We start from the raw sequence: 21109 nt of genomic DNA on the forward strand, positions 1-21109 counted from the left end.
GCATCAATGAGTTCATTTAAGATAGCTCAATTCAATTCAACATTATTATGATATATTGGGGAAGGGCAATGGATTTGGAGCCAGAAATCCTGGGGTCAAATCCTAGCTTCTATACAAATAATTGTATATGTCAGGCAAGTGACTTTCCTTCTCTGAGACACAGTTTACTCATCTGCAAAAGGGGGATAAGAATACTTGAGCTACCTATTTCACAGTGGTGACATGAGAAGAGCATTTTGTAAGTTTTGACAAGTTTTATCAGTTTCTATACCTCCTGACCACCACCACCTAGTAGCCTACCTATAGTAAAAATAATCATAGCCTATATTCTTAAAACAGTTTTCAAAAGCTGGAAAGTAAGTATGGCAAGTATTATTCACTTTCATTTTTCTGAAATTCAAATGTTAGTCCAAAGTCAAAGTTGCTCAAGCTAAAACTACTCCTTAATAAAAGCCTGAATTTCCATTGAACCTTTCTCATAATAAGTCCTTGAGGTAGAATGCAAGTATTTTAAAGAGATTCAAGGTTAAATTCCTAGTTCAAATCCACCCAGTTCTAAGTAAGTCTTTGTCAGGTAACTCCTGATCCCAAGGCCAATGTTCTTTTCACCAAACTGCCTCTTACCAACAGTAACCAGTTAAGAAGGGTTGTGATTATAGAAATTCTGGGAACTTCTTTCTTCTCACTTTCCCTTCCCCTTCCCCTCTACATTCTCGGTCTTTGTCTAAAATATTTTTGTTGTTATTTTTCTTTGCCACAAGCACAGCTTAATAGAGAGACAAAAAGCCTCAATAAAACATGGTTCAAAATAACTGTTAAAGTCTAGAAGTTGGCTCACCCTCTATAAGACTATAAGTTTTCTGACAAGGACTACATCATTTTTTAATCTTTATATCCCTAATGCCCAGCACAGTTATTTTCACAAAGTAAGTACTTAACAACTGTGAATTAATTTAAGAATTCTACTGACTGGTGTTGGAAATTCCATTAAAGATTTTTATTTCACACTGAGGTATCAGGCTAAATCTTCAAATACTTCTAAGAAAAGAAATATACTGGCTTGAATTCATCCCAAAATCCAAATGAGTGGTATCAAGTCCTTTCCTAAAGGAGACAGAGAAGCTCACAGATATTCCCTAGATACATGCAAAGAATGAAATTTTGTTCAAAAAAGCATAAGAAAGGGAAGAAGTGAAACTGTAGATTAAACAACATAATATATAGAAGACTGAAGCTCAATACCTCTTACCTTGGATGACTAAGAATCAAAGGTACCATTCTTTAATCAGTGTTTCCTCCATGTGTCTAAATTTCCATAGATTAATTCTCCAAGAACTATTTCCGTTTGAAGAAGAGGGAGGAGGGAATCACATTTGATCATATTTAATACTGTTTACTTTCTCCTCCCCCATCCCCGGATATCCAGATTTGTTAACATCTAGATGGGGGCAACTTCATCTTTCCTATTCCTTTTCTTTATTCCCTTCTGGCTCCTTCTAGGTCATGAGAGGGGCTGTCAATAGATTATGATGTCTGAGTTTAAGATTATGACTTCATGGGAGACAGAGACAGAAGCAGAGAGTTTCAATTCAATTTGATAAAATTCAGCAAATATTAAGCACACGTTGTGGACAAGGCCTTTTGCTGAATATCAGGAAGTTTGAAGAAATGAAACATGGTTTCTTTTTTTCTTTTTTTTTACAAAACATATGCATGGGTAATTTTTCAATATTGACCCTTGCAAAGCCTTCTCTTCCAAATTATCCCTTCTTTCCCCCACCTGCTCCCCTAGATGGCAGGTAGAGCAATACATGAAAAATGGTTTCTAACCCTCCTCGAAGAAGTTCAAACAGGCTTGCTTACTTCTTCTTGTTGACCCCATTTGGGTTTTTCCAGACAAAGATATTGAAGTGGTTTGCCATTTTTTTTTCTACTTGTAATGGACTTGGCTTTTTTCAACAATGACGTGATTCCAGCAGTGTTTTTACTGGATTTATGTCCCAAAGAGATCTTAAGGGAGGGAAAGGGACTTGTATGTGCAAAAATGTTTGTGGCAGCCCTTTCTGTAGTGGCCAGAAACTGGAAACTGAGTGGATGCCCATCAATTGGAGAATGGCTGAATAAGTTATGGTATATGAATATTATGGAATATTATTGTTCTTTAAGAAATGATGAGCAGGATGATTTCAGAGAAGCTTGGAGAGACTTACATGAACTGATGCTAAGTGAAATGAACAGAACCAGGAGATCATTGTACATGGCAACAACAATATTATATGATGATCAATTTTGATAGACGTGGTTCTTTCCAACAATGAGATGATTCAGATCAATTCCAATAATCTTGTGATGAAGAGAGCTATCTGCACCTAGAAAGAGAACTATGAGAATTGAATATGGACCACAACATAGCATTTTCACTCTTTGTGTTGGTTTGCTTGTTTTTTGTTTCTTTCTTGTTTTTTTTTTCTTCTAGATCCAATTATTCTTGTGCAGCAAGATAATTGTATAAAGTGTATAAATATATTGGATTTCACATATTTTTAACATATTTAACATGTATTGGATTATCTGCCATCTAGGGGAGAGGATGAAGGGAAGGAGGAGGAAATTTGGAATACAAGGTTTTGCAAGGATCAGTGTTGAAAAATTATCCATGCATATGCTTTGTAAATAAAAAGCTTTAATTAAAAAAAAACGATGAGGTGATTCTAAGTAATTCCAATAAAATTGTGATAGAAAGTGCCATCCACATCCAGAGAGAGAACATTAGAGATTAAATGTGGATCAAAGCATAGTATTTTCACCTTTATTATTTGTTTGCTTGTTTTTTTTCTAGTGTTTTTTTTTCTCTTTTGATTTGATTTTTCTTGTGCAGCATGATGAATATGGAAATATGTTTAGAAGAAATGCATATGTTTAACCTATATTGGATTGCTTGATGTCTTGTGGGGATGGAGGAGAGGAAGAAATTTTTGGAATACAAGATTTTGCAAAGGTGAATGTTGAAAACTATCTTTGCCTATATTTGGAATAATTTTTTTAAATTATCATTTTTAATATTTGTGATATGAAATGGCTCTCTGAGAGAGGGAAAAATACAATTTTGCTGCCATATCATCAAAAATATCAATAAAAATTTATCAAGAGATATCAATAAAATTTTATTTTAAAAATACAACACTGAATATAACCTGCTGGTATTTGCAACTTTAAGAAGAAATTGAAATAGTTCTTATATGTATAAACTCACATAGTGTAGTACATTAGTGCTCACTGTGTTATTTTGGGCAAGTCACTTAATCTCTGTCTCCTTAGTTTTCCCAACTATAAAAATGGGGATAATAATAGCACCTATCGCAGGATTGTTGTAAGGACTAAGATAGGATATTATTATAAAAGCGCTTAGCACAACACCTGACCTCTAATAAGTACCATATAAATATTAGCTATTACCATTATCCTGGGGTTATCTTATTACAATTAAACTGCAGAGCTGCAGACCTCTTTCCCTGTAGAGGACCCCTATTCTAGCTGAATATCAGCTGTTTGTAGCAGAAGACAATAGCTGCTTAGTTCTCAGCAGAGAGCAGCTCACTGGTAAAATCAACAGAGTGGAATATGGAAACAACAGGAAACATTCCTGGGCTTCAAGGAGGGAAAAAAAGTAGGAGATGGCTCAGTCACACATGTTCCTGGCAATCATATTTCCTACATGTTTGCACCTCCATGGTTATTCTATAGTCATGTTCCATTATCCTGCCTGTTATAGGTGGGGAAATTGAGGCAAAAAGAAATTAAGCAGTAGCTGCACAGCTTTTGTACTGAAGCAATAACTGGTTTCCAGAAACTCTAATCCAGAATATGATTCATGAGGCCCATTAGATTATAAAATTCTTGAGAGCAAGGATTGTTTTTTGCCTCTTTTTGTATCTACAGTGCTTAGCACTGCTCCACAGGAAATACCTACTAAATATTGTTTGATTGATTCAGCTCCTAATTTTCCATCGATAGAAACACAGAAATCATGTTTGATGCAGGAAGCAGAGTAAGAGATGAGGTGGGAGAGGACAAAAGGTATATAAAAACATTTGGCATATGTTTTATCAGTAACTTAACCACTGAGTGAAACTGTTGAGGCAGTCATGGTGCATAGATTCTCATCATTCATCAATTATCACAAATTAAAATCCTCAGTCAGATAAGCCTTCAGACATCATCTTGTTCAACCCCTACCTGAACAAGAATCCTTTTTTCACCCTTTCTGAAAAATGTCATTTAGTCATTATTTGAAGAATTTCAACAATGAACAATCCACTAGCTCCTGAGGCTAAATAGTTAAGCTTTAGAGTCAATTGGATGATTAGGAAACTTTTCCTTAGGTTGGGCAAAAATCTTTCCATTGTGGGCTGAGATGCTACAGAGCAGACCAGCTTGTTTCTCTCTCTCTTCTAGGTGGATTAATCTGAAATGTGGGAATAGACTCTTAATGGTGAAGGGTTTACACAGAAGGGCTATCCAATATAATGAGCTTGGAGGTTCCTTTGATATACAGGAACTTTCCTGCTAGTTGAGATTCTCTGAGGACCACCAGGTACCCACCCATTGATGGGAGAAGACATAGGGAAGCTATATTCACTTGTACTTTGGCTTAATAAAAGGATTGTTTATCTAAACTCTAATGTTGCAAGTCTTTCTTTGCTCCAAATAAAGAAATCTCCCTGGACAGTTTCTATAAGTGCCATTTATTGCTCTCAGTTCTGTTGTTCAGAACCAAGAAAAATTGGCTTCTTTCCACATGACCCTCAAATATATGAGGTAGAAAATCATGCTTCTTATGTCACCAATCTCCCCATCCCACCTGAATGCTAACTTTCTCTGCCCTAGGATACAAATACCTAGTTCTTCCAACAAATTCTCTAGTCTCTAGTTCTCCTGCCATCCTAATTCCCATCCTATCAGTTTAATCATTGTCATACATAAACCTAGGCAGGCAAGAAGAATTTTTTGCCCTGGTCCTGTAGCAGAGACTACTCCCCATCTCAGAAGACCCCATGTTTTGAAGGACTCGTCTTTGAAGGACCATCATAGGTCCCTAAATTATTAAGATAAAAATGAAATCTGAAGAATAAAGCAAAATACAAGCAAATAGTACTAGAAATTGCCATATTTGTTTGAAATATATATGGCAAGGAAACATGATTACAGTTAAATTAAGTTAGGCAATTTGTCCCTAGATTACATAATGGTGGTGCAAATATGGCCCCAGAGGGGAAAACTCCCAAATTGAGCTGTGCCTTATTGCTTATCTGTATATGTGAGTATCTCAAAACTGCAAGACAGTTCTCCCTTTCCAGCTCCATCTAGAGTTTGTCCCATTGAATTTAATTCATTCCCATTCCTAGTCACTCAACCAGAACCCTTCCACCACAAGGGTCCAGAACCAGGGTGCAAGACTATAACCTTGGGACATGGATTGTTACCTACTGCTTTGGTATGGTTTTTCTAGCCCAGTATGGAGCTTCCATGCAGTCAGAGGGTTGCTTTGGTGTTGAAACCACTCTCTGTCCAAACCCTAAAAAAGAATTTAGAGAGTCCTTGTCACAGCAGCCAAAAATATCAGGGATTGTCTCTCCAACAGCAAGATAAGGTTTGGTGGAAAGTGGGTTGAGTACAGAAGTACCCCTTCACTGTCATGCTCTACCTTACAGAGTCTCTTTCCCTTCCACAACCACATGTTATGAATAGGGATCATGTGTACAGATGAAACATAACAGTAGTAACTATTAGCATTTACATAGGTCCAAAATAAGGAAATTCCCTCAAATCTCTGCATTTTATAAAGAGCATTAACTAGCCCAGAATCACACAACTTATATGTATACAAAGTCAGGATCTGAATCTGGGTCTTCCTGACTTCAAGACTAGGTCTTTATTTACAATGACACACTATGTCTCTGAACTTTTATTGCTTTTTAGTGTGTGTGTGTGTGTGTGTGTGTTAGCTGAGGGAGGGGAGAGGAGGAGATATTTCATTCTTGCCTTATTTGAAATTGTGTACTAACTACTTAGTTTTATACATTTTCCAGCCAAATAGGACTAAGAGTTATTCTCCAAACTCTTTGCTATGTTCTGCCTCAGTGCTTTTGTGTAGTCAGTCCCCCAAGCCTAGTACATACTCCCTCTTCATCTTAAGTCTTTCAAAAGCTTGTTTTCTCCTCAAGGGTCACCTTAGATACCACCTCTTCTCCAATCCACCTGGCCACAAATTTTTTCTCATCTAAATTTTTCACTTGAGCACTTCAGCTGAGTCATGAGTGATGCTAAGAGTACAGTACATAGTGGTAAGGAGAGAGAGAATTCCAGGCATAGGCAACAATGTGTACAATGTCCTTGAGAAAGGAGACAAGATATCATATTTTACCTTGTAATTTGAAAAAGAGTAATCTGTAAATGTTGAAATTAGTAGCATATTTTCATTAGTAGCATATTTTCTATGTTCTGAGCAATTAACTTCTTTTGATATCTTGTATTTGCTTCTTAGAATTTCTATTATGTCCTTGAAAATTTTGCAAACTTGATCTAAGTTCTTAATAATTCACAAAGTAAGCCACTATTTCTTCAAAGTTTTCCTTTGATATATGATAATCATTATAATATAATTATGATTGTAATAAACTTAAATTTAAAAATTCTCTCTCTAAAAAAAGGACAAATTGACAGCATCAAATTACACATTGGAACAACTCATCCTTTTGTGGAGAATGATGTCTTCTGTTAGGTAACATGTTTGTTTGGGGTTTTTTTTTAAACTTTTTTTTTAATTAAAGCTTGTATTTACAAATTATATATGCATGGATAATGTTTCAACATTGACTTTTGCAAAACCTTATGTTCCAAATTTTCCCTTCCTCTCCATTCCCTCCCCTAGATGGCAAATAATCCAATACATGTTAAATATGTTTAAATAGATGTTAAATCCAATATATGTTTACATATTTAAACAGTTTTCTTGCTGCACAAGAAAAATCAGATCAAGAAAGAAAAAAAAAATTGAGAAAAGAAAACAAAATGCAAGCAAACAGTAACAGAAAGAGTGAAAATGCTATGTTGTGGTACACACTCAATTCCCACAGTCTTCTTTCTGGGTGCAGATGGCTCTCTTTATCACAAGATCATTGGAATTTTTCTACTGGGCTTATATCCCAAAGAGATCTTAAAGAAGGGAAAGGGACCTGTATGTGCAAGAATGTTTGTGGCAGCCCTCTTTGTAGTGGCCAGAAACTGGAAACTGAGGGAATTCCCCTCAGTTGGAGAATGGCTGAATAAATTGTGGTATATGAATATTATGGAATATTATTGTTTGGTAAGAAATGACCAGCAGGAGGATTTCAGAAAGGCCTGGAGAGACTTACATGAACTGATGCTGAGTGAAACGAGCAGGACCAGGAGATCATTATATACTTCAACAACAATACTATATGATGATCAATTCTGATGGACGTGGCCATCTTTAGCAATGAGATGAACCAAATCAGTTCCAATAGAGCAGTAATGAATTGAACCAGCTACACCCAGGGAAAGAACTCTGGGAGATAATGAAGAACCATTACATAGAATTCCCAATCCCTATATTTTTGTCCGCCTGCATTTTTTATTTCCTTCACAGGCTAATTGTACAATATTTCAGTGTCTGATTCTTTTTGTACAGCAAAATAATTGTTAGGACATGTATACTTATTTTGTATTTAATTTATACTTTAACCTACTTAACATGTATTGGTCAACCTGCCATTGCGGGGAAGGAATGGGGGAAGGAGGGGAAAAATTGGAACAAAAGGTTTGGCAATTGTCAATGCTATAAACTTACTCATGCATATAACTTGTAAATAAAAAGCTATAATTTAAAAAAAATCATTGGAATTAATCTGAATCATCCCATTGTTGAAGAGAGCCACATCCATCAAAATTGATCATTGTATAATCTTTTTGTTGCCATGTACAATTATCTCCTGATTCTGCTCATTTCACTTAGCATCAGTTCACGTAAGTCTCACCAGGTCTAAAATCATCCCGCTGATCTTTTCTTATAGAACAATAATATTCCATAACATTTACATATTTTAGATAAGATGTTTTTAAAAACTATAATTTGTATATAAATGTGAATATTTTAATTTTGTACTTTTCATGTTTGTGTGTGTTGAAATTGTCACAAACAGTAATGCAAACTACTGTTTGCAAACCCAAAATGATGTTCCATTTTTATGAAAATATTGTTAGGAAAATACATACTGAGTAAAATGAAAATATTGTATCAATGGCTGAAACAAATTCTACTTGATTTTTCTTTCCTAATTTATGATTTTAATGCATTTCATATATTTAATTTGAAAACAATTATTTTAATTTCAAGAAAGATGGAATTACTGTATCTGAAGTTTAAAAAAAAACAGGTACCATGAAATATAAAGGCAATATCAACACTCCATTCTCAGTTTTATTTGTACTACTAGCACAGCAAATAATATTTTTAAAATAACATTTAAATTTTAGTGTAACAAACAACAACAACAAAAATCTTTTAAATTATCTCTTTCATGAAACTGAATATGAAGGAACTTTCCTCCCCACCACCAAAACAGAGTTCTAATCTATTATCAAGGTTATTTAGTATTTATTCTTTGACACATGATATTGCAAAAAAGGGAAGCATTTTCAGTATTTCTTATAATGTGTATTAATGGGAAGTTTGATGTATTCTAACTTCCAAATATCAACTAGAGAATAATGTTGAAAATACATTCTGAGAGGTTATCTCTTAAGTCTGTGGAGAAAGAAGAACTAGAGAACATTATGAAATGAAAAATGAATAATTTTGGTTATATTAAAAAGTTTTTGAACAAACAAAACCAATGAAGCCAAGATTAAAAGGGAAGCAGTAAACTGGGGGGAAATTTTACATTCAAGGGTTCAGATAAAGGCTTCATTTCTAATATATGTAGAGAAGTGACTCAAATTTAGAAGAATACAAGAAATTCTCTAAGTGAAAATTGTCAAAGGATATGAACAATTTTCAGATGAAGAAATTAAAACTATTTCTAGTCATATGAAAAAAATGCTTTTAATCATTCTTGATTAGAGAAATGAAAATTAAGAAAACTCATGAAGTACCCCTTCATACATCTCAGATCGGCTAAGATGACAGGAAAAGATAATGAAAAATGCTTGGGGGTATATAGCAAAACTGGGACACTAATACATTGTTGGTGGAGTGTGAACTGATCCAATTATCCTGGAGAGCAATTTAGAACTATGACCAAAGAGTTATGAAACTGTGCATACTCTTTGATCCAACAGTGTTTCTACTGGGCTTATATCCCAAGAGAGCTTAAAGGAGAGAAAGGGACCCACATGTGCGAAAATGTTTGTGCAGCCCTTTTTGTAGGAGAATGGCTGAATAAGTTATGGTATGTGAATGGTATGGAATATTATTGTTCAGTAAGAAATGGCCAGCAGGATGGAGAGACTTACATGAACTGATGCTGAGTGAAATGAGCAGAACCAGGAGATAAGTCCATCATAGTTGATCATCACATAACCTTGTTGCTGTGTACAATGTTCTTTTGATTATACTCACTTCACTTAGCATCAGTTCATGTAAGTCTCTCCAGGCCTTTCTGAAATCATCCTGCTGGTCATTTCTTACACAACAATAATATTCCATAATATACATATATGTTAGGTAACCTGTTTTAAAAAAATTATAATTTGTATATAAATGTGAATGTTTTAATTTTGTACTTTTCATGTTTGTGTGTGTTGAAATTGTCACTTTTCAACAATGAAGTGGTTCAGGTCAATTCCAATAGATTTGTCATGAAGAAATCCCTCTGCATCCAGGGAGAGGCCTATAGTAACTGAATGTGGATTGCAAGACAGTATTTCTACCTTTTTTGTTGTTATTGTTGTTTGCTTGCTTGTTTTTTTCTCTCATTTTTTCCTTTTTGATCTGATTTTTCTTATGCAGTATGATAAACGTGGAAATATGTTTAGAAGAATTGCACATGTTTTACCTATATTGTATTACTTAATGTCTATGGTATGGAGGCATAGGAAGGGAGGGAGAAAAATATGCAATACAAGGTTTTGCAAGGGTGAGTGTTGAAAGCTATCTTTGCATATATTTTGAAAAATAAAAAGTTATTTTTTAAAAAAGAAAGTACTTTTTGAAAATGAAGCTATGAATTTATGTGGCATATTGAGGAACTTCTGGGCCACATAGGAACAAAGTGAGTGACAATCTTTTCTGCAATATCTTAGGAATAGTGTGGCAACGAGTTGAGAGGATGAATGGGGCTTCAATGTTTTATTATAAGTAATCGTAACTTGAATAGTGGTATACACTGCAATTATAACCTTTAGATAGTTATTTAAGCTTAGTTCATTGTTTGAAATCACAATACTTTTTTTCGTTTTTTAACATTTGTTTTAATAAATTTTATTTTCCTCCAGTTACATGTAAAAACAAATCTTAAACATTCATTTTAAAAACATTGAGTTCCAGATTCTCTCTCTCCTCTCCCACTTACCCCTATCTTGAGAAGTCAAATAGTTCAATACAGATTATATATGAATCACAATATTTCTTATGGAAAGGTGAATGTTTTAAGTTAATTATTCTAAATCTTCATTAGCAAACATTTTATATGGGCCCATGAATTTTATTATACATTTTGAAATCAAATTGTTAATATAAAAAGCTATCAAAAGTATTTGCCACACACACCCAAGGGACAACTCTTAGTTCATAATGATAACTCCTTACATGTGTACTATACTTTACAATTTATAAAGTATTTTCCTACCTGTTATTTCACTGGAGCCGCAAGACAACCCTTTAAAATAAGCAGAGCAGGCATTATTGTCCCCATTGGATTGATGGAGAAATGGGGGTTCCAAAAAGGGATGGGAATTGTTCAGGATCCACAGGTAGGAAAAAATGTGATATAAGTCAAATCCAGATCTGCTGATAGAATTTTTTACTAAGTAAACTGCCTTTTCCATCTCCAGGAGACCCCAGAGAGGGATGTTTTCCACTATTGGCAGAAGATATTGAAAAGTTTGACAGGTTGGCTTCAGTCCCCTCCCATTAATCAGAGAATGGGTTACAGGAGTATAACTCTAGATGAGGAGGTTAATCTCTTTTTTGATATCATTAACTACATCTTAGAAAAAGACTTCAATTCCATCTAAATGAGAAGCCATGTATTTCTCTTTTGTCCTTGTTTTCTAAAACCTCTCCCACTAGTGTCCTTGCCAGTAGGCTGATAAAGCAGACAGTATCTAGATACTAGATAGTAGTCCAGGAAATGATAAAGCTCTGCATCAAGGCTGAAATATAAAGCTAAAACAAATAGAGACTAGTCACTGTCTTAGGATATTTAAAAAACAAACAAACAATTGAAGGTTTATAAAAGGGAAGGAGTATGCTTTCTAAAAGAATTCTCTTCTTTCATATAATTATGTATATACTTATATTTTCTGTGTTTCTAAATTAAGACCCTACTACCTACCTAAACATGTCAAAATAGTGTTTTTGTTACAACAGTATATGGTATTTAGCTGGGAAATAAACCTGGGTCAGCTGTTTAAAAGGCAGCTATACTCACTTCTTTCATTCCCAGGATTAAAATCACCACTCCAGACTAGGACCATTAACCTTGAATGCATAGACTATTTTAAAAGATTCTTTTTACTCTATATAGATTGATGTTAAAACAGAAAAACAGAATGTCTTGTGTTGATGCTCTTCTCTGGTATTAAGCACAATATAGATTCTAAAACCTCAAAGATATTAAATCTCTTTTGCTTATCTTTCTGGTTTTCAGTGATTCTTTATTATTTTTTCTTAAATATCTGTGTCATTTTAAAACTTTGTGATTATTATTTTTCAACAGATGTTTGCTTTGACATGTATAATAAATATATAAAAGCAAAATTGCCCATCCTCTTTCCCCTTTTAGAAATATTTTAAAAGCATCCTTGTCTAAAGCTTTTGGACTAATCTGGAAGAAAAATACTTTCCATTCTTTTTCTATTGATTCCAAAACAATTTCTTGCTCTTCTGTCTTTTAGATCAGCCCATGAAAAACTTTCCATAAGTAATTAGAACCATGACCAGGACATGGACTAGAGCTCAATGAGCCCTTAATTGATCTATCTAAAATAAGTGAATCCTTCCAGTTCTCTGGAGAGAGTGGGATAATAGTTCACCTAAGAAGAGGAAGAAGTTGGGGGAGCTTTTGAGAGGAGTGTTCATAGAGAGTCTGAGTGATTTTAGGAAAATCATTCTTCAAGAATAAGTAACTAATGTTCTAGACTGATGAAGCCAAATGTCAACTTTTACCTTACCCTGAGTTGTGTAACTATGTTTTAGCATATTATGAAATTTTCCTTGTTCAAGATTCCCATAAGTGGTACATGAAAATGTCTTGACAGACGTTTACAATAGCATGAAGGACTCTGTCCACTTGAACTTTTCTCTCTCAAGCATAAACATGCTTGAATTTAGAATAATGATGAACTCATAATTCTATTTCTGTGGTAGGTTTGTTCCTACAAGACAAAGTACAGTATTACTATTTCTTCTTTAATAAATGGAAAGTTGTATATGTATACAGAGTAAAATAAGAATGAAACAAAAGGAATTAGAATTTTGAAATGTTTTATTTGGGCTCAGTGAATACAAAACACATTTTCAGTGTTAGATTATGTACTGTTTCAGATGGAAAACAATTCTCACACCTTGTGTTATCATTATTAACACACTAACTACTCTGTTCTAAATTGTAAGCAGGCAGGAGATTTGCTATGTGAAGTGAAATCTCTTGGGATTGTAAATTGGGTTTATAATCTGTGCTCCCACTTTAATCCTGGTAAAAGTGCCAATGATAACACTTTGACAATTCACAAACACTCCCTCCAGTGTATTCTACCTAACATTTCCAAGGATTAAATCAGTTTTTAGTGGTGGTAGACTGCTGGGGAAAATTGGAAAGATCTTCTGAGGAAAGTATAGCATTAATCTATCTGTTTCTTCATTATTTTTTTCTCTAACAGACAGAAGAGCCTCCTGACCATTAGAAAATGTGTCTGGTTGTTATACCCCTTAAATAGTGTGAAGTTATGATGTATAAGTTCATTTTAAAAATATTTTCTCAAGTAATATGACAATTTTGGAGAGCAATTTGGAACTATGTTCAGGGCTATCAACCCGTATACTCTTTAACCCAACAGTGACTCTACTAGGTCTGTACCCCAAAGAGATCATAAAAAAGGGAAAATGAATCAAATGTGCAAAAATGTTTGTATCAGCCCTTTTTGTGGTGGTAAGGAACTGGAAATTGAATGGACATCATCAGTTGGGAAATGACTGAATAAATTGTGGTATATGGATGTTGTGGAATATTATTGTTCCATAAGAAATAATGAGCAGTTGATTTCAGGAGGGCTTGAAAAGACTTACAAGAACTGATTCTCAGTGGTGTGAGCAGAATCAGGAGAACATTGTACACAGCAACAACAAGATTACATGATGATCAACTGTGATAGACTTGGCTCTTTCCAAATTGGGGTGATTCAAGATAATTCCAATAGACTTATGATGGAAAGTGCCATCCATATCCAGAAAGAGAACTATAGAGACTGAATGTGGATCCAAGCAGAGAATTTTCAACTTTTGTTGTTGTTTGTTTGGTTGTGTTTTTTTCCTTTGTCATGGTTTTTTCCTTTTTGATCTGATTTTTCTGCTACATGACAAATATGGAAAATTTTAGAAGAATTTACACGTTGTCTTTAGAAGAATTACACATATTTAATCTATATCAGATTGCTTGCTCTATTAAGAAGGAAGAAAAGGGGGAGAGGGAGAAAAATTTGGAATTCAAGGTTTTGCAAAGGTGTCTGCTAAACTATCTTTGTACATATTTGGAAAAATGAAATACTATTTTAAAAAAGAAAAGAATGTTTTCTCAGCTTTACTTAGAATCAAACAGAATTAAGGCTTTATTTCAACATGACTTATGAGAGATATAAGTAACAATTAGATTCAAATCTCAAAAAAAGTTTACTGTTAGAGCCAAGTTCTACTTCCCTTCTTTGCAGTAAGGCTCATCTGATTAGTAAATGCCTTATGAAAAGTTTTAGGTTCTCCCTATATCCCTAAGCAATGAAAATATAGAGATTGAATAAATTTTTTTTTAGAAGTTTGCCATTCTCAAATTATATGGACCACAGTTTAAGTGATCCTCTGTACTAAAAGATGCTAATACATGGGACTAAAGGAATACAAAAGGTGAACCTCAATCTGTGAATTGATTCAAAAATATCTTTGCACCTTCTTCTCCTCAAAGCATCATTGATGCAACCATAAGCAAAAGGGAAAAAGATGGAATTAATTGATTTAAACGTTTATTTTGAAGTCCAACAATAGTGTTCAAGTTACCCTATATGACAAATTAGAAAATCTAGAAAGTTGAAACAAACAACTTGCCCTACTTCCCTCCCATGAAGATCCCTTATAAATATACAGATTGGTACTAAATGTTCTTTTGAATATGCACTTATTCTTGCTAACATTGAGGAGGAACTGATGTTTTCCCTATAAGAAAGCAGATACTGTTAAAATTACTACAAAGGAATTCACTCACACAGATTTGGTATCTCTCTGTCCACCGGTAGGCAACAAAACCCATTTTACAGAACAAATTACAGTATAAGGGAAATTTACAAGACTTGGTAAATTCAACAACATTCTCACTCCCCACATTACTCTGAGTCTGCAGGGACAGTAGAATGACAAAATTAAATTTTATTCTTAAGAACAAAATAGCTAAGATTTTTGCTTATATTAGAATTAAATGACTTTTTGCTCTTTCTGTTGCTCTCAAGCACAGTCAAAGCTCTGTTCATAGGAAACATAACCTAAACCCTATGATTATAATAATTTCCCCAAATACCATCTAGACCTCCAATTGTCCCAATACCAAACAAATTTCCAAATGTCAAATGGACCAGTTTAGAGGACCCTGTATACTAAAGGATGCTGATGAGGGGTATAGAGTCAACTAACGGAATCCAACTGGTGAACCTCAATCTGTGAACTGATTCAAAAATATCTTTACACCTTCTCCTTAGTAGTCAGGCACTAATGAAATGTGTTGTCTATTTATTAACAACATTATTTCTTCACCTCTTTCTTCAGAGTCCCAATTAGATAAAAGACTGAACCAACAATAGAAAAAATGTCTCTTAACTGGAGTTCATATCAGTTATATCTAACCATTATGCCCTTGCCAGAGCCATTAGCCATTGACCATATATCATATTGCAAAGAAACCCACTCATCCTTCCAACTAGACACCTCTGTCTCTCTTCCTACACCCTATCTTAGAATAAGGGAAAAGAAGCAAAAAATAGACCCATACATCTGCCTCCACCACATTTAAGACCTTCTATTCCTATACTATATCAAAACTGAAGATGCGAATTAAAGCCTCTTCCCCAGAATCTCTGATTTTGGAATCTTTCCATAGATCCCCAACTTCATGTAAAAATTATTTACTTTGTGCTGTGGTTTTTCCTTTTGTGCCACAGATCACAGTATTTGACCAGGGCACTATTATCCCAAGGCTAGTGAGCCTATTCAGCTGCTCTCCCTAATTCCTGCTTTAAGTAGGCCTTGGTTTACTGACTGTTGCTATTTAAGATAAATATAATTGAGTAAAGGAAGCTACTGGATTTTCAAAGTGGGCATGTAGAAGCAAAGAGAGATGAGTCCGGTATCTTTTCCTTCTTTGGACATAAGTAATTCCAACTTTAAAATCTGCCTCAATTCCATCTAAAGCAAGAAGTCATGCTTTCCTTTTTGTTTTTGTTCTTTAAAACCCTTCTAACTTAGGTCCTCTCTACAGGCAGATGAACCATATAGTCCCCCCCCCCCTTTTTTTTAAAAGACCAAACAATAATAAAATTCTGCATCAGGATTGAAATCCAAAATAAGTATATCCCATGAGGCTAATAATGCAAATGGAAACCAGTCCTATCTCAGGGTATAATAATCTCCTTCATTTTCTGCAAGGATGTTGACAATTTCCTGAGTTCCTAAATAAAACTTCTTTTTTTTTCCCCCTGAGGTAATTGGGGTTAAGTGACTTGCCCAGTATCACACAGCTAAGAAGTATTGTGTTTGATTTCAGATCTGAACTCATATCCTCCTGACTTCAGCAGTACTCCATCCACTGTAGCACCTAGCTGCCCCCTAAATAAAATTTCTAATGATCTTACCAAAAAATTGCAAAATGTGGTTTTTACCACAACATAAAACTAAAAAGGACTTCAGAAATCATCAAGCTAGCCTTATTTAGGAGGAGAGGTTACAGACAAAATGAAGAGATACAATAGACATAGAAGTGTAAATATGAAAAAAGTTGGGAGAGGATACAGTTAGCAAGGAAGAGGGTTTTAACAATTAATGATGGAAAAGGGCAAGTTCCCTAGTAGAACTCACAGTTCACCAGGAGAAAGGGTATATACTCCATGAAGTGGGAGTATGCCCTTAATAGACAAGCTAAATCCAGAGAGGAGTTTAGCATTCTAAAAAAGGTAGTTGTAGGAAGGAGATAGATGAGGTATAGTGGGGGAATGAGAGGAAAGACATCATGAGGCATGGAGGAGGGGAAAGGAGAAAGACACCATGAGGCAGAGGCTTGGTGGGCTTACCGCAAAAGGGGTTCAGTAAAGATGGCATGGGCCATGGACAAATTGAACCTCAGATTTGACATAATTTGGATTTTTGACTGGACATAGCAAGATGGAGTGGGACTGAACTGACTCCTTATCAGTGCCCTTTCTTACTTGCCTCAGGAAGCAATTTTATCAGTACTACAATCTTTCTCTGCCAACCCCACCTAATTACTCAGGACCTCATCAGAAGGAGAAAAGGACATGGAAAAAGGAAGAAATAGAGAGAGTAAAGGGGGAAGAAGGAAAGGAGGGAAAAAAAAAGAGAAAAGTCTGAAGAAAGAAAGTTGAGAAAAATCAATCAGGGAAAACGAAAGGGAAAGAAATAGTGAAAAGAAAGAGGAAGAAGGCCAAAAGAAAGGAAGGGAGGAAGAGAGAAGGAAGCACATCAGTAAAAGGTGTAAGGAAATGGAGGAAGGCAGGAAAAAGCAAAAGAGTGGGAGAGAAGAGAAGAAAGGAGAAAGTTAGAGAAATAGAAGAAAGAGGCAGAGGAGGGGAGACAGTGCTGAGAGGTCCTGGTAGAGGAGGAAGAGAGAGAGACTCAGAAGACAAATGTTGCAAACTTCATATCCTGGCTGGGTACAGCATCAATATTGAAGTAGTGATGGAAAAAATAAAGGTCTTGATCATTTAGTGGATTTTGCTTTCTTGGGGTTACTTGAATTGTGGTACGACACCTTATATCACTCCCAACAGACACAGGCCTAGATTAGTGCGGGCAGATTAGAAATCTGCAGAGCAGAGCTTCTTGCCATTTGCACTTTCAAAATACTGTTTACTGAGATTCTGTCTTTGATTAGTGCTTAACTGTCAGATATACTTGTAGGCTCAGATAAACATCTTCAAATTAGATTTTTCTTTTTTTCTAAATAAGGAGAAGTTTTGTGGGACAGTACAAAGGGTACAGGATTCTGCCTTTAACTGCAGTGCATTGTCAAGCAATTAATTTCATCTTTCTAGTCTTCGATTTCCCCCTCTATGAATGAGTTCCAGTCCATGATTTCTGTCACTTTCCAGATCCACCAATCTGGAATTGTCCCGGATTAGACGATTCATTCTAGCTCTGACTTTTTTGGATGCCATGATTTTATGGCTCTACAAGGAAGGAGGAGAAACCCTCAAGAGTAGGAGATCAAGAAGATCTCAAAACTGAGAATGTTTTGCACAAGTCCCATATATGTGCAGACCAACTGGTAAGTCTAGGCTGAAATGCTTGGGCATTAGACATTGTATAGGAAGTCAAGCTAGTGAAGTCTAAATAAAGAGGGTGACAACAAACAAGATAAGGGAAGGGATCCAGCCTCTACCAAGAGGCAGGTGCTATGCTAAATTCTTTATAAGTACCTCATTTAATACAACAATGCTGAGAGGTAGATGCTATCATTATGGCCGTATTGTAATTGAGGAGACTGAGGGGGCCGACCACTTTTTACTATTCCAGGTTCTTACAGGGTTATGTGACTTGTCTGGGATCACACAGATAAAAAGTGTCTGAACTCAGGTCTTTCTGACTCTGGGCATAGCACTCTATCGCAAGCAATCAGCCTATTAACCATGCCACAGAGTAATGCAGAAAGTCTGTTTAGTAACATTCAGAGGAGATAAAATAGCGAGTAATTCAGTGCCTCTTCTCTACTTGAGGAAGGAGAAAAGTGAGGTGCTATGGAAACAGCCCTGGATCAGAGATCCTAGGATTTTACATCTGGAAAAAATGTAAAAACTATCTAATGCAAGCTCCTAATTTTATAGATGAGAAAACCGAGGCTCAGAGAGGCAAGGTTACTTGCCCAAAGTCACCCAGGGGCAGAATTTGGTTCAAATCCTTAGGATTTCAGTCTCTAAATCTAGCGATCTTTCCCTTACACCTTGGTTCAAAATACTGCTTCTATCATGAACTTGCTAGGTAACCTTATGTGAATTATTTACAATTTCTCTCTCTCTCATATGAAACTGGGATCATACGGATCATTCTTGCCAGAATACAGAGTTTCCATCACTCCTGAGAGGTTATTTTGTCTACTTGGTACTGCTGGGTATTACTCCCAAGGAATACCCCAAGGAAATTTCTAAAACAAGTATGACTAAGTGTAGGGTTTTCCCCCATGTGATAACAAGATCCCTCAATTGTTAAAATATTTAATTGAATTATTGAGTATAGGACAGCTTTTTATTTTCATTACAGAAAACAAATAAAATGTAAAGGATTACAAGTACACATGAACAGATATTCAAATAGCCTTTTATACTCATTGAACTTACTAAGAAGGTAAAAATTCTTTGTGGGACTAATGAATAAACATTTTCCATTCACCCTGGACCCACACTATCCAATTTACTTCAATGTCACACATATGTACAGTTGGCAAGGTCCATATCTGCTGGCCCTTTATAGCATGATTTTAGTCCTTCATTTGCAGGATACTTTTGCTAGTGGTTCTTTGCTCTTCCAAGGAGCTTGCTGTCAAGAGGGTCTCCCTCTGAGCCTTCAGTGTCTAACTCAGCAATCCTTGAATTTCAAGGACTCTTCAGCTCCAGGTTACCCACCAAATAATCCCTTAAATTTGAAAATACTCATTCTTAATCTGGCACAGACTCTAGAGGTAGTCTCTGTACCTCCAACCCCACTAGAAGATTGGGCCCCTAGAGGAGAGCTACTATATCTCTCATTCTAAGTTCTAGTAATAATAGGGGAATAGTTTTTATAATGTATAGTTCACAAACCCTCAATGGTTTGCTTCTTCTCCTCTTGATCATCAATTGATGTCAGTTCAGACTTAATTTTTAAAATTATATTTTAATTTTTTTCTATTTAGCAAAAAATCCAGTTTTTCTCTTCCTTCTCCCTCCCTCCCTTTTTATGGAGAAAAAGCCATATCACATAACAAATATGCATTGTCAAGAAAAACAAATTCTGACATTGGCATCCAGGTAAATATAGCCTTCAGAAAGGGTTAGTTATTAAGGTGAGCACAGCCAGGAGGTGCAATGCTTAGAATGCTCACCCTAGAGTCAGAAAAATCCATGTTAGATATGAGGTCTCAAACACTTATCAGTTTTATGACCCTGGTCAAGTCATTTAGCCCCTTTTACCTTAGTTTCTTCAACTGCAAAATAAGCCTATGCAAAACAAACAGCAATGTCAGATATTCTATTCAGCTCTGATCTTTTCATCAAGAATGTCTAAATATCCATTTTCTCCCCCCCTAAAGGGATTATACTCAGTTTTGCTGGGTAGATAATTCTTAGTTGTAATCCTAATTCTTTGGTTTTCTGCAAAGTCATATTCTAAACCTTTGGCTCCTTTAATGTGGAAGCCAGGCCCCTAAGGAGAAATTAAGTGAGAGAAGAGGGCAAGCATGGGCCTTTCTCTTTCTTTTCTCCAACTATATTTCCTCCAAGCAGACCTTCTGAACGCCAAAGGTTTGAGAGGAATTTAGACTTCCATTCTCTCACTGATGATCTGGTAACAGAGGATGACAGAGTTTGCATCAGGAACAAAGAACAGCTTGGACTTGATGAGAGAAGGCAGATTCAAATCTCCAGAAGGATCCCAGAGCAAAGTTACACCACGGTTTAAAAGACAATTGCTGGAGAGGATGAAAGAAAATAAGCAAACTAATGAATTGTTGATGGAGCTGCAATTGGTCCAACCATTCTGGAGACCAAAAAGAAACCAGGATAAAACTATATATACCCTTTGACCCAGCAATACCACTATTAGGTCTGTATTCCAAAGAGATCAAGGGAAAAGAAAAAGAACCTAATTGTATGAAAATATTTTGGGAGTGGCATAGAATTGGAAATTGAGGGGATGCCCATTAATTGGGGAGAGGTTAAACAAATTGTAGCATATGATTGTGATAGATCTGTCAAGAAATGATGACCAGCAAAGGATATGAATAGATAATTTTCACATGAAGAAATTGAAATTATTTGTAGTCATATGAAAAAGTGCTCCAAGTCACTATTGATTAGAGAAATGCAAAAACTCTGAGATACCATTATACACCTGTCAGATTGGCTAAGATGACAGGAAAAGATAATGATGAATGTTGGAGGGGATGTGGGAAAACTGGGACACTACTATATTGTTGATAGAACTGTGAACAGATCCAACCATTCTGGAGAGCAATTTGGAACTATGTTCAATTTGTGCAGTTTGGAACCCACATATGCAAAACTGTGGCAGCCCTTTTCGTAGTGGCAAGAAACTGGAAATTGAATGGATGCCTATCAGTTGGAAAATGGCTGAATAAATTGTGGTATATGAATGTTATGGAATATTATTATTTTGTAAGAAACAACC

General features: G+C 35.5%; 1 protein-coding gene across 2 annotated transcripts in view; it reads right to left on the bottom strand.

Annotated features, from left to right (window-relative positions):
- The window catches only part of PDPK1 (3-phosphoinositide dependent protein kinase 1), a 110957-nt gene extending 109472 nt beyond the window's left edge, over window positions 1-1485 (bottom strand). For both annotated transcript variants that reach the window (XM_031945667.1, XM_031945665.1), the window contains exon 1: window positions 1250-1485. The gene's annotated coding sequence lies outside the window, so the exon portion shown is untranslated. The remainder of the gene's footprint in view (window positions 1-1249) is intronic.
- Window positions 1486-21109: the final 19624 nt, after the last annotated feature.

The sequence above is a fragment of the Sarcophilus harrisii genome, chromosome 1, assembly GCF_902635505.1.
Source record: "Sarcophilus harrisii chromosome 1, mSarHar1.11, whole genome shotgun sequence".
In the NCBI taxonomy this organism is placed as follows: Eukaryota; Metazoa; Chordata; class Mammalia; order Dasyuromorphia; family Dasyuridae; genus Sarcophilus; species Sarcophilus harrisii.